The sequence below is a fragment of the Caretta caretta genome, chromosome 1 (genome assembly GCF_965140235.1).
Source record: "Caretta caretta isolate rCarCar2 chromosome 1, rCarCar1.hap1, whole genome shotgun sequence".
Taxonomy (NCBI): domain Eukaryota; kingdom Metazoa; phylum Chordata; order Testudines; family Cheloniidae; genus Caretta; species Caretta caretta.
In genome coordinates, this window is record NC_134206.1 from 248553273 (window position 1) to 248572549 (window position 19277).

The 19277-nt window shown below is 46.8% G+C and overlaps 1 protein-coding gene across 2 annotated transcripts in view; it reads left to right on the forward strand.

Moving 5' to 3' along the window:
* The window catches only part of CHRM2 (cholinergic receptor muscarinic 2), a 242997-nt gene that overhangs the window by 146711 nt on the left and 77009 nt on the right, over nt 1-19277 (forward strand). The window lies entirely within an intron of this gene.

The following is a 19277-nucleotide window of genomic DNA, read 5'->3' on the forward strand; positions in this document are numbered from 1 at the left end:
AGGATCACAATGCAATATGCATGGATTGCTCATACTTAGGATATTCTGTAGAAAGAATGGGCCCAGCATTCCAGGAACCCTAGGTCAAATCCTATACTTGTTGTGCAGTGTACTCCTAAAGCAGCATAAACAGAAGGGAGCAACAGCTTTAACTGGCACCCATGAAAAATGAAAATATTACCGGTGTGGGAGACTTCAGGTAGCTGGAAGAAAGACATTTCCCAATCATAATATATGTCATTTTTGTTGGAAGCTGGAGAGGATTTGCCAGTACCTCTCCTGCAGGTATCAGAGAGGAAACCCAGCTGGGGAGGAGAACCACTGAGAGTAGGAAGTGCTAGGAAGGAGGTACTAATGCCAGGTGCTAGGGAGAAGGTGCTTATGTCAGGGAGGAGGAGGGAAGTTCACATATTGGAAAAAATCCAGTCACATGCTTTTGGCTGGGAAGCAAAGGATGATGGAGAAAGCTGCTGGCAAAGGCTCAGGCCCAGACTCTGCCAGTGGGCACGGCCCTGTGCCACCAATGGGAGAGAGAGAGTGCAAAGGGAAAACAGGGCAGAGGAGACGATCTTTACCTGGGTCACACCAGGGTGGGCATGGTCTTTTTTGAGCTTGTCCAATGGCCCATTATGTAACCAAGGATGAGGTTTATGTTTCCTCCTTTGGAATAACTTTTGGAATGTCTCTTTTCAACCCCCAGGTGCTTATTTTATGGTCCAGGGCAGATGCACAGGGCTCCTTATATTTTGCTGAACACACATTTAACTAGTGTACATATACAGAAGCTGCAGATGGGAGCTATTTATAACAACAAAATCAATAACTAAATAGATAGTAGTTAAAGAATGTGATCATCCCTGGACATATCCAGTTTAGCTGCCATGAAACAGTTTTGAGGAGAAAAGATCAAGGGCCATTTGTGTGGAACTATGAGGTTAACTGTTAGAAACTAAGAAGGCCTTTGAGCTAGGCAATTACAACTTACCTTTTCATCAGTAACCAGTGATTTTGGATACCATATATCTGGGTGCCCAGCATGACAAAATTTACAGTGTACAGGTTGTATAGGGTTGCCAGGCATCCAATTTTCAACTGGAATGCCTGGTCAAAAAGAGACCCTGGCTGCTCTGGTCAGCATCATTGACCAGGCCGTTAAAAGTCTGGCTGGCGGTGCAGTGGGGCTCTGTGTGGCTCCCAGAAGCAGCCGGTATGTCCCTGCAACCCCTAGGTGGAAATGGGGCCAGGGAGGCTCCGTGCACTGCCCCCTCCCTGAGTGATGGCTCCACAGCTCCCATTGGCCTAAAACCATGGCCAATGGGAGCTGCGGGGACGGCGCCTGCAGATGGGGGCAGCGCGCAGAGGCCCCTGGTCACCCCTGCGCCTAGGGGCCGCAGGTACATACCTGCCACTTCTGGGAGCCACCTGAAGTAAGTGCCGCCTGGAACCCACACCCTGAACCCCCTCCTGTACCCCAACCCTCTTCCCCAGCCTGGAGCCCCCTCTTGCACCCCAAACTGCTCATCCCCAGCCCCACAGCCCCAGCCAAAGCCCTCAGCCCATCCTGCACCCCAACCCTCTGCCCCAGCCCGGTAAAAATGAGCAAGTGGTGCAGGAGAGTGAGCAACAGAGTGAGTGGGGGAGTGGGGCCTCAGAGAAGGGGCAGGGCAAGGACGGTGGCCAATGGGAGCTGTGGGGACGGCGCCTGCAGATGGGGGCAGCACGCAGAGGCCCCCGGCCACATCTGCGCCTAGGGGCTGTAGGTACATACCAGCCGCTTCTGGGAGCCACTTGAAGTAAGTGCCTCCTGGAACCCACACCCCAACCCTCTTCCCCAGCCTGGAGCCCCCTCTTACACCCCAAACCCCTCATCCCCAGCCCCATACCCCCAGCCAAAGCCCTCAGCCCATCCCGCACCCCAACCCCCTGCCCCAGCCCGGTGAAAATGAGTGAGTGGTGCGGGAGAGTGAGCGACAGAGTGAGGGGGGAGAGTGGGGCCTCAGAGAAGGGGCAGGGCAAGGGTGGTTTTCTGCAATCAGAAAGTTGGCCACTCTACCCAGCCAGAGCCTTCACCCCCTCCCTCTCCTGCACCCCAACCCTCTGTCCCAGCCCAGAGCCCCCTTCTGCACCCTGAACCCTCATTTCTGGTCCCACCCCGGAGCCCGCACCCCCAGCTGTAGCCCTCAGCCCCTCCCACACCCAAACTCCCTCCCAGAGCCTGCATCCCACACCCTCTCTCACACACCAAATCAGCCCAGAGCCCCCTCCTGCACCATAAATCCCTCATCCCAAAGCCTGCACCTCCAGCCAGAGCCCTCACTCCTCCCACACCCAATCTCCTGCCCCATTCTGGAGCCCCCTGCAGCACTCCAAACCCCTCATCCCCAGTCCCACCTCAGAGCCTACACCTCCAGCCAGAGCCCTCACCCCCCCACACACACACCCCAACCCCATGCCCCAGCCCAGAGCCCCCTCCCACGCTCCAAACCCCTTGCCTCCACTCCCCAGCCCAGAGCCCCCTCCTGCACTCCAAACCCCTCATTCCTTGCCCCACCCCAGAGCCTGCACCCTCCAGCCCAAGCCCTCACCCCCTCCTACACCCCAAACCCCTATGAAAATGAGTGAGTGAGCGAGGGTGGGGAGAGCAAGCAACGGAGGGAGGAGGGAGCCTCAGAGAAGGGGCAGAGCGGGGCCCTGGGGAAGGGGCAGGGTTGGGGGCAGGGCAAGGGTGTTCTTTTTTTATAATCAGAAAGTTAGCAACCCTAGGCAGGTACTCAGCACTGTCAGAAAATCAGGTCCCTTTAAAGTGTCTCAAAGTAGGGCACCCAAAATCAGTAGTCATGTTTGAAAATTTAGGCCTAAAATCCCTAACACACAGGATCCCAGTTTGATTGGGGCCTATATATGAAACTGTAATAAAATAATAATAGTACATTGGTTTACACAAGAAAATACAAGCCCATTTTAATTACTGATTACTTTCCTCTTGGATACAGCCAAAGCTACACTAGCAGACATGTGCTAGTCCTAGGGATAAAGTGTGTGAGGTGGGGATAAAGGCAAGGATGCATCATGCAGTGTTTTATAATGTACAGAGTACAGATTTTGAGGAGAAAAATACTCTTCTTTTACACCATCATCTAAGGTCAAATTCTGGCCCCTACCCCTCCCAGCAGTATTTTGAATACATATCCATGTTTGGAAAAGCAAATCCCTGGTGGGGGTGCTGTATGGCTCGTCTAAATGTTGCTAGTCCTGTGACATCTGGATTCAGATACACTGAAATACAATACGATGACAACTGAGAGATATATCCAAAGGAATGTAGGACTGGAGAAAGAGCATCTCCTTCCACTGTTCTGATCTCAATAGGAATCACTGGAGTGGAACTGTCCTCTCCACCCCATACACAGTCATTTCAGGGGAAATGCACTGAGATATATGCTCAGGTCCTTGACACTCAGTCTAAAGTGAGCTGGAAATGGCAGGAACGGCATTCCAGTGTTAACACAGTATGACAGCCTTATCACATTAGCTCCTCTCCATCACTCGATATTAATATTCATCTTAGCTAATATACTATGAATGTCACTTTCCCATATTACTGCACATGAATATTAACCTGAACTGATATGAGCCATACAAAGGAGACTACTAATCTGATTGCAAGGGGATAATATAACAGAGTCTTTAAGGATGAATAACTGACAGGCAGGTTTCAGTGGCAGCCATGTTCGTCTGTATCAGCAAAAAAAACAAGGAGTCCTTGTGGCACCTTAGAGACTAACAAATTTATTTGGGCATAAGCTTTCGTGGGCTAGAACCCACTTCATCAAATGTATGAATTAAAAGATACAGGAGCAGGTATAAATACATGAAAGGATGTGGGTTGCTTTACCAAGTGTGAGGTCAGTCTAACGAGATAAATCAATTAACAGCAGGATACCAAGGGAGGAGAAATAACTTTTGAAGTGGTAAGAGAGTGGTTCATTACAGACAGTTGACAAGAAGGTGTAAGTAACAGTAGGGAGAAATTAGTACTGGGGAAATTAAATTTAGGTTTTGTAATGACCCAACCACTCCCAGTCTTTATTCAGGCCTAATCTGATGGTATCTAGTTTGCAAATTAATTCCAGTTCTGCAGCTTCACATTGGAGTCTGTTTTTGAAGTTTTTTTGTTTAAGAATTGCCCCTCAATATGCCAACATTTTTATGGTTGACTTAGAACAACGCTTCCTCAGCTCTCGTCCCCTTACGCCCCTACTCCACTTGCGCTACATTGATATCATCATCATCATCTGGATGCACTGAAAGGAGGCCCTTGAGGAATTCCACCAAGATTTCAACAATTTCCACCCTACCATCAATGTCAGCCTGGACCAGTCCACACAAGATATCCACTTCCTAGACACTACAGTGCTAATAAGCGATGGTCAAATAAACACCACCCTATACCAGAAACCTACTGACCGCTATACTTACCTACATGCCTCCAACTTTCATCCAGACCACATCACACGATCCATTGTCTACAGCCAAGCTCTACGACACAACCGCATTTGCTTCAACCCCTCAGACAGAGACAAACACCTACAAGATCTCTATCAAGCATTCTTACAACTACAATACCCACCTGCTGAAGTGAAGAAACAGATTGACAGAGCCAGATGGGTACAGAGAAGTTACCTACTACAAGACAGGTCCAACAAAGAAAATAACAGAACGCCACTAGCTGTCACCTACAGCCCCCAACTAAAACCTCTCCAGCGCATCATCAAGGATCTACAACCTATCCTGAAGGACAACCCCTCACTCACACAGACCTTGGGAGACAGGCCAGTCCTCGCTTACAGACAGCCCCCGAACCTGAAGCAAATCCTCACCAGCAGCTACACACCACACAACAAAAACACCAACCCAGGGACCAAACTCTGCTACAAAACCCGGTGCCAACTCTGTCCACATATCTATTCAAGGGACACCATCATAGGACCTAACCACATCAGCCACACTATCAGAGGCTCGTTCACCTGCACATCTACCAATGTGATATATGCCATCATGTGCCAGCAATGCCCCTCTGCCATGTACATTGGCCAAACTGGACAGTCTCTACACAAAAGAATAAACGGACACAATTGTGACATCAGGAATCATAACATTCAAAAACCAGTAGGAGAACACTTCAACCTCTCTGGTCACTCAATAACAGACCTCAAAGTGGCAATTCTTCAACAAAAAAACTTCAAAAACAGACTCCAACGTGAAGCTGCAGAACTGGAATTAATTTGCAAACTAGATACCATCAGATTAGGCCTGAATAAAGACTGGGAGTGGTTGGGTCATTACAAAACCTAAATTTAATTTCCCCAATACTAATTTCTCCCTACTGTTACTCACACCTTCTTGTCAACTGTCTGTAATGAACCACTCTCTTACCACTTCAAAAGTTATTTCTCCTCCCTTGGTATCCTGCTGTTAATTGATTTATCTCGTTAGACTGACCTCACACTTGGTAAAGCAACCCACATCCTTTCATGTATTTATACCTTCTCCTGTATCTTTTACTTCATATCTTTGATGAAGTGGGCTCTAGCCCACGAAAGTTTATGCCCAAATAAATTTGTTAGTCTCTAAGGTGCCACAAGGACTCCTCATTTTTTTAACTGACAGGCAGTGGTTTCCGTGTGCTTTCCTCTTTAGCCCTCCTCCCCTTTGCATATTGCTGACACAGGACAGAGATTAATCGATTATTAATCCATACCAGATTCTGTTGTTCCTGTTACTTTGGATACTCATGTTGTATCTGTGATGGATAAGTGATGAAGGCACTGATACAGAATCAGCCTTTGACTTATTCATATGGAAAAAAGAAAACCCACAAAGCTTCTGGTTTAAGTAATTTTGGTTGCTCAAGTTCTCTCTCATTGCATTTGCTTTTCCCCTGTATTCAAAGTTACCTCTACTGTGGTTCTTATTTTTCATTCAGTTATTGGCCTATGCATGAAACAATAATTCCTTGGAGCCCTAGATAGCTTTGACTTGACTGGTAATGAAATACAGAATTTCTCCTCTCTAGGCTGTTGGCTTGACATCATTGCTTAGTCTTTACTGGCTAAAAGTCATTACCACCTATTGGCAACAAAATATCTTTAATTTGGTGGCTCTCTTGCCTCAAAGCGAGGCTTTAAAAGGAGCTCTAAGAAAATGCAGATTTCATGTGGGCAGAGCTATAAATCTCTTGTCCACTATGCATCACCTTGTCAATAGCCCACTTGAAATGAACTGATAGCTGCTTTTCACTTCCTAGCAAACAGGAGACCACATCACACAAACACACCCATGACTGGCTTTGTAGCTAGATTTCAGATGTAAACTCTGTGCGTTTTGCAGATTTCACCAGCATGTATTATTACTATTATTAATTAATGAATTAATAATTATAATTATAATTCCTAGCTCATATATAACACTTTTTATCAGCAGATCTCAAACTACCAGTGGTATTTAAGCACTTAAATACCTTTGTAAATCTGGAGCCTTGAACCAGTTGAAATCTTCCCATTGATTTCAATGAGCTTTGGATCAGGCCCATACTCCTCCTTCATGAATGGCATCCTTTAAGTAATCCAGGTTATTTCAGGTTTCCTTTCCCTCACGGAGACTCACATTTCCTTCTCCAGATGGGCTGTTCTGGTTCACACTGGGAGGAGGGAATTGCTTCTGAAGTGGAGTTATTCCTGATTTACTGTAAATGAGAGCAGAATCAAGAACCAGGCTTCTAGTCCTTTTGGTTGTGAAGAACACTTTAAAGACACAAACTGAGTGTAACCAATGCAGTAATGTCTTCCTGAGTCTGCAGGCAGCCTGAAACAATAGCTCAGAGACAAGTGAATTGCATTGTTCATTTCAATGGAGTGTTGATTCTGCAACCTAATCATGACACTGCAAATGGCAATATTGTTAACCATTTCACTGATGATCACTTTAGCAGAAACATCCTGCCAATGAGCTTAACTCAAATTGCCCTTATATCTTCCGAGGTGACAAAAGCCCCAACTGGCTCCTGCCAAGCTGCCGAAACCTCCAAGTTCCTCTGACAGCATCTGCACTGCAGTCATTCCCCAGCGATGCAAAAATCTGCAAGCAATGAAATCTGAGAGTTTGGGTCTGAGTGAAGCAAGTGTAATTTAATATGAATGTAGATAACAGAGGGGCTACTGTGCTGACTAGTATTTATGTTCGTATCTAATCATTAAACACTTCTTTCTTCAATTGGCTTGAAGCTGCGGCAGCATTTCCAGCCCGCTGCACAACCCAGCAGATATGGAAGTTTGACCGTCGGGCCCATTAGCAAAGCGTCAATATGGTATTGACTGTGGCTGGCTAGAGGAGCATTGTTCAGCACTGACACAAAAGCAGAGCCAGCTTCATCGTCAATACTCTAAGTCCCTGCCAGCCCAGAGAGCAAGGGGACAAGCTTGGCCTCATACTCCAATCCCCGCTGTGGTGTGGTAAACAAACAGAGTTTGTGACAATAGCCTCCCAAGAAAAAGGTGATACTCAGATGGAAGTCTCAAGTGCACCAGTAAAAAACAGCAATGTTTCCTGTAGCACTGATTCCCAACCACTCCCTGCATCCCCCGCAAGGGTGCTACTCTGTGTATTGATCTGTCACAACACAGCCATCCTCCCACATGGCTATTAATGGATCCTAAACAGCTAAATATACACACACACAAACAATAGTTTTCTTCATAAGCACCAGCCTGGAATCAATTCCAGAAGAGTGCTAAGAAGTGTTATCAATTGTAACACGTCTTGAACTCACAGAATCTTTCAGTGAAACCTCCCACACCAGGCAATCAGAAGTCTGGTGCTGCTGCGTCTTAACTAGGAGTCTTCAGGAGGGCCATAAAACACCTTCTGTGAGGAGTGCTTGATGTGGACTGAGTCATTCACATGCCAGACACCCAGGTGTCCTTGCCTATTTGGCAGCTTGGTTTGGTCACTAAGCTGACTTCAAGGAGTAGAAAGGATACTAGAAGAGTCCACTGGTGGGGGGAGGGTAAACATATAATGAGTTTCAACATGAAACTCTGCAGTTGAATACAGGGCCAGTCAGTCACTGGCTCAATATCCATCCTGCTAGATAAACTACAAGAACTTTGTCCCCAGGCATCTCACCTGGAGTAAGTGGTTGGGTTGCAGACAAGTATAATAGTGGACTATAGAATCACTGGCAGCTTTTGTCCTGTACAGGCTTTGGTTGCAAAGACTATTTGGCTAGATAAGCTAAATAATGTTACATACACCAGAACCTAAATAACTTGCTTTTAACATATTCTAAGTCAAGCACTCAAAAGTTCAGAATGTCAAGTTTACAACTGGCCATGATCCCATAATTCCACCCACTACTGCAACCTGTGCATTGAATGAGGTAGGGGAGCCTATGGGAAAAAAGTATGTGATCATGTCATTAAAGATTCTATATCTCAATACATATGCACAGAAGGTTCGAATTATGGTTGCATAGTCAGCCATAAACCTGGGCTTTTCCTAATTTTCAAATTGACTTTGCAACTAAATAATGTTCTTTAAGCATTTTTTTTATGTAGAAGACTTTTTTTAAAAGCAAAAAGCTAAAAATCTGTTACATTACATGCAGTGTGTTGGTTAGGGTGACCAGACAGCATATGTGAAACATCAGGATGGGGGTGGAGGGTAATAGGAGCCTATATAAGACAAAGACCCAAAAATCGGGACTGTCCCTATAAAATCGGAACATCTGATCACCCTAGTTGGTGTCCTCTAAGAATATAGGGTTTGACTCATATACAGGATGTGGGAGCTCTGTCTGAGTATGAGGGTATGCACCTGAACACTAGGGTAAGGCACAGCCAATGGCTGAGCATGTGTAGAAATCTCAGCACTGTCTGGCAATAGGAGAAGAAGGCAACATCACGCAGGGGCAGAGGAAGAGACCAGTACAGGTTGGTGACAAAGGAAGGAACCTGGCTTCTATAGCAGCTAAGCCCGGCCCATTTCTTGAATTAATTATAAGTAAACATTACTCACTGGCAAGGCAACCATTGACCCCCTGTGTCATTTGAGAGGGAGGCTTAAAGGGAAGGAAGAGTGTAGAGTCCCATTGTCACTGACCCATATGCCAGCTTGTGTGTCATTATCCGCAGTTAGGCAAAAAAATGTTACCAAACCATACAGCAAACTCTCTTGGTTTTGGGGCTCTGTGGGGAGAGAGCCAGATGCCTAAAGAACACTCATACAAAAGGGGAAGAATCCAGCTGGCATTTCCCTTCCTTATGCCTTTAAATAATAAGTTTCTTTGAGTTGTCCTAGTTACATTTTGTAGCCTAAGACCAATTCCCACACAGGCTGTTTCACTGGTCAGGGAGTGAGTCTGCAATGACATAGGATGGAAAGGGAGATGACCTGAGCTCATTAAACCACAGCATGGTTACAAGCCACCAGCATTTTAGCAAAAGCTCAACATATTAAACAGCTCCCCCCCCCCCCAAACCCCGTGTCCATTTTTCTGCCCAGATACTACTTGGAGATAGGTATCTCAGAGTGAAATATATCATATGAAACACATCTATATTTTATTGTGTATATGGGAAGGCAGACAGACACAAGGATGGACAGAGAAACAAAACCTGCTTACAAAGTTCCTACTAATAATACACTACGATACCAGAGGAGATCTGCATCTGACCAGTCCCAGAAGATACTTTCATACCTATCACATGCATGGGAAGCATGCAGAAGTCCAATATGATATTCGTAATATTAAAACAGTCACGCTTACTTCCAGTAATGTGGTAGAGAAGTGTATTCATGATGTGCACATTATTATAAATGTGTCTGTGTCTGCAGATGTTTGTTGCCTGATGTTAAATCAGAAGCAAATGCAGTGCAATGATAAAGTATTCCTGTGGGGGACTTTTACATGCGCAGCGGGTGACTCCAGATTGCCAGCAAGGGTGCTCTACCACCTGTCCAGCACTATCAGGCGTCAGTTTGTTCAAATTAAATTCTGCATGCTTTGTCTCCAGCACCGTAAATGGGATGTTTGTATATAAAGTATCATATCCTGCCTGCCCATCAACTGGAAGTGAAACAGACAGATAAGGATAGTATGCAGAAACAGAGCTGTTAACTGAGATCATGGCTCACCTGAGGTTACACTGCTCTGTGCATTTTGTTGAATGAAAATTAGGTTTCAAAGTCGCCCACATTTCCCCTACCCTCCTCTTCACAGAAGGAATTAGTGCATATTTCACTGACTGTACTGAACAGCAGACTCCATTTGTGTCACAGCACTGTGGAATTCACTGGACTCAGTGATTATTGTGACCCCTTCTAGCTTTAAACTCTATGAATCTGTGGAAATCTAGGGTCTAGACAAAGCTACTTACCTTAGCAATAAGAGAACCAGTTCAGATACATATTAAAAGGCTTGACTCATCACCCACTCCTCATACTGAACCTTCTCTGAGATTTGAAATTGGTGGGTTCATTCATCTTCATGCTCTTTGTGCCTTGCACCATAAGTGAGAGTGTGCCTAAGAAAGATTCTTTGTACAGCATACTTGACCCTGATAACATAGTGAAATATTAGGAATCCTGTTTGAGAAAGAAACCTTTAGATCTTTATCTAAAATGAACTGAGGGTCATTCACTTATCCCTAACTTCCTGAATTCTCCCCTGCACATGGCATGTTTATCAAGAAACAATGCATGAGAAAATGTCTGTCTTGTAGTTAAAATAGTTAAATGTTGCATTTTTTAAATAAGAGTTTTTGTTTTTCCTCCTTTTCATTCCCTCTGTCCCTTCCTTTTTCTTCTTCCCCTCCCCTCTTTTCTCTCTCTGTCTCTTCTCACTCAGGTGATCTGCATTTTATGGGTAATATTTTTAATTGGAAAACTGAAGCTGCAGTTCTTGTATTTCCCAAGCCCCATGATTCACATAAGACTCTCCATGAATATTTTTTTTTAAAGTGAAGGGACATTTTCTGTACAAAACAGACCACCTCTCTGTAGCTGATACATCAGGGATCTATCCAGTGGTAGATTTATCTATTTATCTTTGGTAAGAGTTCTATGTGTAATTGTCTGCTTATGTTGAAAAGGTGGTTACAAAACTCAGTGGAAAAAGAATGAAATTGTCTAAGTAAATGAGTTGCTTTAGCACAGAGGTGGGCAAACTTTCTGGCCCAAGGGCCACATCGGGGTGCGAAACTCTATGGAGGGCCGGGTAGGGAAGGCTATGTCCACCAAACAGCCTGGCCCCCGCCCCCTATCTGCCCCCTCCCACTTCCCACCCCTTGACTGCCCCCCTCAGAACCCCCAAACCATCCAACGCCCCCTGCTCCTTGTCCCCTGACTGCCCCCAGGGATTACCCACCCCTAACCGTTCCCTCTCCCGACTGCCCCCTGGGACTCCACCACTGCCGTGCACGTGCCACCGTCACCCCCTTACCATACCACTCAAAGTGGCAGGAGCATGCAGCCCCGCTGCCTACAGGTGAGGGGAGACAGTTCGGGAGGGGCCGGGGACTAGCCTCCCCAGCCAGGAGCTCAGGGGCCAGGCAGGATGGTCCCGTGGTCCGGATGTGGCCCACAGGCCGTAGTTTGCCCACCTCTGCTTTAGCAGAATGATTATACTAACACCAATATGGCACCAGTGAGGGCCAAGAGAAGAGATTCAGAAATGGTATAACCTCCCTCCCACTTTGTCCTTGTCCAACTGTGGCCAGATTGCCTTCTGTCTGTTCATAGTCACATGTTTATGTGTCTTTACCTTGGCAGTTTTGTAAAGGCTATTTTGGGCCATCAGTAAGACAGTAATATAAAATACTTCTGCTGCAGGATTTCATAACAGGTCACTCCTCCATCTCCTTACTTGGGGTGGGCAGAGTCCCAGATATTAGATAATCCACATACAGAGGTGAGTGATGATCAATCTGCTTTTGTTTCATTGCAATCCCATTTGCACAATGTATGTTCAAAACCATAACTCAAATACAAATGTTGAGTTTCCATTTTGCTTCCAAGAGATTATTACCAAAAGGAGTAATGATGGGTTCAAGAGGGGGAAAATGAGTAAAATAAACTCAGTATATACACCATAGATAGGGCACCCACTTGTGCCAGCATAGTTACAAGGTTTCCTCAATCCCCAATAGATAGCACTAGTTCCTTTTAGAACATTACAGAACTAACGACCTTCTGAATCTCCTTTTAGTAGCGTCACAGCTCCTAGCAAGCACCCTTGCCTGACCACCCACAAGAACTACTCGTGAAGGGAATTCAAGCCTCTGCTCTCTTGGGAATAGTTCTCTGGAGAAGTGAAAGCCACCACTTAACACCACTTCCAGGGAGAAAGTTTGAGAAGAGGTGTGAGATTATAACATCAACATTTGGAGGTCTATCAGCACAAGAGAGGCAAGTCAGGGAAAATCTTCAAAGTCCCTTAATCTGAGTCCAGGAAACTAGAAGTGCATTCATTCTACTTCCAGATGAAGCAGCAGGGGAAATTACAGGATTTTTATTTAATTCATAGATTTTAAGGCCACAAGGAACCATTATGATTAGCTACTCTGATCTCCTGAATAACACAGGCCATGGACTATCATCAAGAAATTCCTGAATCAAGCCCATAGCTTCTGGTTAAGCTAGAGCATATTTTTAGAAAGATACTTGCTCAGTCCTGACATTGTCTTGAAATAATCTTGGTTTAAATATTTCAAGTGATGGAGTCTCCATTACATCTGCCTCTAAATTCTTCCAGTGGTTAATCATCCTTACAATTCAAAATTTGCCCCTTATTTGTAGTTAATTTGTCTAGCTTCACCTACAGTCATTTGATTTTGTTATGGCTTGTGATGCCTTTAGAAGGTTAAAGGCTGTTGGAAACTTCTCCCCATATAGGTACTTATATACTGTGAACAAATCAACTCTTGACCTTCTGTTAAGGTTAATCAGCAGGCTTGTTTTCCAGTAGCGCCTTCCAAACCTTTTCCAATTTGTTGACTTTTTTTTAAATGTGGACACCAAAACTGGACACAATTTTTCAGTAGTGGTCTCCCTCATGCTATATACACTAGTACGAACACCTCCATGGAGGTGTTCGTACTAGTGTATATAGCATTGATATACTACTGTATATAGCATTGATTGATAGTCCCCAGCTTATACCTCCAAGAACTGCATTTAGTCTCTTTGCTACCACATCACACTGGGAGCTCACAATCATTTGGTTAGCCAACATGACCCTTAAGTCCTGTTCTGAGTCACTGCTTTCCAAAACACAGTCCCTCATCCTATAAGGGAGACCTACATTTTTGATTCTTAGATATATGACTTTGCATTTAGTAGTATTAAAAAGTATTAAAAAGATTATCGTTGTTCAAATGAGCCTATCCAACCATGCTCTTGCCATCACTCACAAACAGCTTTTGGAAAGGTTCCACATTTCTCATCCTCCCAGCTGGAGCACAGATTTTACTGCAGAGATACAGCCACGATGGTTGAATTGAAGGGGAAAGGTTCAAAATGAATGGAAAGGAGACACTAGCCAGCATCTCAGGCACATACGGACCACCCAGAAAAGAGAACTGAAAAAAAAATCCATTCTATAACCACCTACCATCCATTTTTCCTCTGTTTTACTGTTAGTTTATCTGGAAACAGGGCATTATGTAAGCGGGGGAATGGTCCCGCTATTGTGGGGAACTTTCCTGGCTTCTGCACTACCCCGGTGAAGTGGGCTAGCGGAAGGATCTGAGTCCTCGCTCCCACTTCCTTTACCCAGTGGCCTCCCTGCCCTTGAGGACTCCCCTTCTACTCTCCTGTCTGGCAGAGTCCTCGTAACCCCAACACGGCTGGGCCCAGGATTCCTGGAGGACTCGACCCCCAACCCTGCTGTGGTCACATAGGTCAGGGGCTAGGGTGTCCCCACTCCGGGGTACTCTCTCTTCACTGGGCACTTCTCTGACCCACTGACCATTACATACAAGTTAAAGCAAATGCAAGTTATTTAATCAACAATTAATTTTAAAAAGAATAGGGAAAAATGGGAAAGGTGAAAGGAAACACATCAACCTGCTCTATGGCAGGGAACATCACAAACAGTGTCTCTGGAATGTCCGGGCAGTTCACAGTCTGTTCCTTGTAAGTCCCAGGCCACCTTCTCCGGCCCTGGCTCTGCTGCAGGGATGCTGTGGGTTGGACACTTGCTCTGGTGGTGGCCACACGCTCTTAGGCTCTAAGTGGTAGGTCCCTTCTTCCCAGTATTGTCCCCGACCTGTCGGGGTTATGATCCAAGCCTGGCCTGCAGAGCCTCTTGGCTGAGGCGTCTCCCTGTGCTGGGCCTGCTGCCCAGGGTCCCCCTCGCTCTCCCCAGCTGCTCACCGCACCCAGCCCTGGACTGCTCCAGCCCCAGCTGCACCACTCTGTCTCTGCACTGCTGCTGCTGCTCTGCCTCCAGCTCCCTGGGCTGCTTTTCTGGCCCCTCTGGCTCTGGTTGCTGCAGCTCTGCTCCCAGGGCAAGTCTGCTCTCTCTGGGCTGTGCCTCTGACTTTGGGACTGCAGCTCTGCTCCCAAGACAGGGTCTGCTCTCTCTGGGCTGCTTTTCTGGTCCCTCTGGATCTGGCACAGCTCTCCTCCCCAGCTCAGCTTGGGCCCCTGCTTTCTCCTTAGCTCAGCCCCACTCTGTCTGACCCAGGCAAATCCAGCTCACACGGAGGACGGGACCTCCCTGGCCTCCTGACTCCCTGATTAGCCTGCCTGCCCTGTCATTCAGGCTGACCTGGAGCATTGGCCTCTCCCCATTGTTCCTGCGGGCTCTCAGTCTCAGGGTCCTGATTCCCCATCGACCCTTCCCCCTTTTTAGTATTGGGAGCTAGCAACTAAAACACCCCCACTGAATGTTAGTAAGGGGGCAACAGTCCCCTTACATTTGGGAAACGCAGAACAATCCACACCCTCTTAAGTCCCCTGACATGCTGCAAGCTGGCAGTTGATACAAGTCAGCCCCCTCTGCTTTCCTCTCTTAAAGAACCAACTTTGAAAACTAGTCATGCCACATTTCTCCCTTGCCTTCTCAGGAAATAGAAAGTGCCTGAGCCAGAAGGATTTGTGTGTCTATGTGTTTTTCCCAACTAGTGGGCCTCAGGCAAAGAGAAAGAGGCAGAACGTGCCTGAAGGCAACACAAATTCATAGCACTGCTCAGTCCTTACAACAGCTCTTCCAGGTAATTACACCATTTGGGTCTGAATTGCTTGCATGTCCAAGAACACAGAAGAGCTCAGCTTTGCTATTTTTAACCTCAAGGTAGGCTTCTTTAGTCTTTTAATTATTTGTCCAACTTCTGTTGTGCATTCTGAATGCTGGGAGGCCTCCTGATGCAGAGCACCTGATACAATAGCAGTAAGAGCTAGTTATGGTACTGCCGCTAACCCAGCCCAAAAGGTAAAGTTTGGCTAGGATTCTTTATTGTTAGTTTTTAGTAGTACACCATTCCTAACTTCTTTCACAACAGCCTCTGCAAAAACTGAGGGGTAGGATGACCAGATGTCCTGTTTTTAAAGGGACAGTCCGGTATTTAAGCCCTCCTGCAGATGTCCCAACATTTTCTTAAAAATAGGCAAATTGTCCCATATTTTCTGTCTTCCCCCCATCAGTACTGGCAGGTCCTGCTGCTGGCCAGATCCCTGCTTGCCAGCCACCCGCCCACCAGTGGTGAGTGGTGGGGTCCAGTGGCTGACAACGAGGGTAGGTGTGTAAGGCCGGGGGTGGAGTGAAGATACAGCACACGGGGCTTGCGACTCCCCCTGCTGGTCCATCAGCTCAGCCTCCTCTGCATGCCATCTGGCCGGCGCTAGCTGCGGGTTGTGAGCTGCAGTGGCTGGTGATTGCAGGCAGGCGCCAGGCGGCGGCCGGTTACATGTCGCCTCTGCTGCCCACCCATTGGCCCTCTACGTGCTCCCCCTCTCGCTGTCCTTTCCCTGCTTTGCCCCTTCATCCCCCCAACCCTGATGCTTCTCCATAACCGCCCTGGTAGGACATGTCCCACTCCCAGCACTGAGTGGAGAACCAGCCCCTGGTCGGAGTGCTCAGCTCACCAACAGCCTGCCTGTCAGGCTCCTTCCTTCCCTCACTGCCTCTGGCTGGGCTGGTGCCCCGGAAAAGCCCAAGACCTTCTGGCCTGGGGTGCCGGCCAGGAGAAGCTGAGCCCTGCATGTGCCAAAGTCCCGCACAGCGCTGGCACGGGGAAGCTTCTCCACCCCTCAGCTAAGCTCTGGAGTGGGAGGGGGAAGTGATTTCCAGCCTGTTCATGCCCCAGACCTGCAGGCAGAGCCATGCCTTGGGTGGGGCAAATCGAGGCAACCGCTCCAGGCCCTGTGCTTCAGGGGGCCTCGCGGGCCAGTGCGATTGGGCAGGGTGGTTGGTCCCAGAAGAGACGAATCCATCACTTCCGCCCCGGACCCTGCACCCCGCTAGGGACATCCCTGCCTGTCGGCTCCACAGTAGCCCCCAGGGCAGGGGCTTAGCAACCCTCTTCACCCCCCAACGCCCCACTCTGGGTCCTGCCCCCAGGGAGTGTGGTGCTGCTCTGTCTCCTAGGCACCCTCCTCTGCTGAGCCACCTCTCTGGCTGGATTTTCTGAAGCCACTGCAGTCAGGTTCCCTGGGCTCTGGTGTACAAAGCATCCTTAGGCCTTAACCTCTTCCTGCCTGTCCTGTAGCCGGAGGCCAGCTGTGGCCAGCAGCAGCCTGCAGGTGTTAGCTGCCTTTCAATACTGTGTGGGCAGGAAGGAACAAGCTGCTTCCAGCCACACTGCAGGGGTGGGGAAGAGATGAGTTCTCCAAAGACACGGCCCAGGTCATCCCTTCCCCGCCCTCCTCCTCCCGTCGCTTCCCTCTGGCACAGTGCTGAAAGGCTGTCGCTGGCCACCTTCTGAACCCTGACAGAAATGTGATCCTGTATGCCCTCCCTCCCCAAATGTTGCCTCGGAAGATGCGGCGCCAGGCACCAGGAGAGCCGGGTCCATCCCAGGGGCCCAGCCAGGCATGGAGGATGGAGAGTGCCAGGCAGGGAGGGTTGGGTCGGTCAGTCAACAACCCTCCCCATCCCCCCACACCCCATGTGAGAGAGGTGTAGGGCAGCGTGTGTATGTGTGTCACCTCTCCCCGAGTGGGGGGGGCGGGCGGGGGAGGGGTGGGTGTCACCCCTCCCTCTGTGAGCCCTACAGCCTTAAAGATAAGAAGATAAATAAAAAGAATCCAACTACACAGTATTTATGTTTAACAGGGGCTCAGTCAACTTGATGTTAATTTGAATATTTGTACTGCATAGTTTTGATTGATTGCCATTGAACTCATTTGAATAGGAATAATTTTACCAGGTGTCCCATATTCAGCATAGGGAAATATGGTCACCCTATTGAGGCGAAGCCTTTTAATGATGTATGAGAGCATGCCTTTGAGACTACTATTGTCCATGATTAATTTACATGTGCAATTAATCCCTATGAGTGGTTTCCCTTTGTAACATATCCACCTGCACAGAGGGGATTCTCCTTGCAATTTATACCTCTGCTTAGTTTCCCTTTTGAATGTATTTACAACGATTCCCTCCCCCCTGCCTTGTAAATTACTCAGATGTATGGACTCCCCTTGTATTGTATGCACCTGTAGGGATTCTTTCTTCTTGTTGATCACTGAGATGCACATGTGCCCCTGGCATCTTCCACAGGAGGGCAAACCCTAGCTTTCTGATGGAAGAACTCCTAAGGAAATTCCCAGAGTTTCCTTTCTCCTGCATAGCAGAGAATGGGGCTTATAATTAGGAAAGGGTGTTTCAACATATTTGAATTCACTAGTAGAATGATGAGTAATGGGAGAAGGGAAATGCTGATGATTGGATCAGGTGTACAGCCTGAGGCCTGAGTGGAAGAGAAAACAGAGTCAAAGGTGAACAAGATAGTGGAGGGCAAAGGTCAATGGAGTTATCAGCATGTGTGATACACAATGAAATCTTCTATTGTAGAGGACTGAACAAAACTTCTACTGGCTCCCTTTGCAAAGGCAAAGCATTCCATGTACTGCTGAGTTCAAAAATGAGGGCATCTTCATGAAAGATTTTGACTTTCTATTGAAAACCCCACAACCAAAAATGTGTAGTCAAAAACTGCAAAAATAAAACATTTTTGGTCTTTGGCCAAACAATTTTGTTTTTCTGACAAACTAAATCAATAATTTCCAAGGCAACAGAGACAAGGTGCGTGAGGTAATATCTTTTATTGGACCCACTTCTGTTGATGAGAGAAAAGCTTTTGAGCTTGCATGGAGCTCTGATTAAGTACAAGGTAGAACAGATTGTATAGCATAAGTAATTAACACATATTTCAAGGGACCATTCAAAGAAAGCAGATATTTTCCAAGAACATTTTTATTTAGTTAAAAAATCCCATAAAAAATAAATGGACAAAACATTTTTGACCAGCCCTAACTCCACGCTTTAAAATCTCATCATGAGTGTGGAAGGCTGGTACTATAAATCGGTGTATGAGCCTCAGGAAACCACAGAGTGGCAAGCGGCTGTTAAAGATGACTCTATGGGGAAAAGGAATGTCCTTTAATACTGTTAAAGACACCTCGACAGCTAAAATAAGGAGATAATAGCTCCCTGTTATCCCTCACATAGATCCATTCCCAAGTCTCCAGGCTTGGCGAGGAGGTGACACAGTGTGTAGCTGCTGTCACACAGCTACACAGAAGATCCATCATTTCACACTGGGAAAACAATCAGTGTCGCAACAGATTAACATAAACCCCCTTTCATTTCCAGAGGAGGGAATTTCTTGATTAACATAAGCTTCAAGCTTATTAAAATATCACAGGGAAGAGTGTATTTCTGACATTTCTAAGTATTTCTTTTTTCTGTTCACTCATCCTCACCAGAAGCAGTTATCAAGGGTGTGGGAGGACAACTCCTGTTAATCAGAAGCAGCCTTCAAGGGCTAACAGGTCTGATCTAGGCTCTTGAAGAAGACAGAGAGAAAATCCTCCAAAAGGAGCATATCTTCAAAGGGAGGAATGGAGAACATTCTGAACAGGAGCAGTCTGCCCCCCACCCCTCCAAAAAAGAGTTGAATACCAGAATTTCAGCTTCCAAATTAGTTAGGAATAAAGGTCGATATTTTTACTTTTTATTAATATTGTTAGTTCCAATTGAGTTTGTAGTGTGTAAG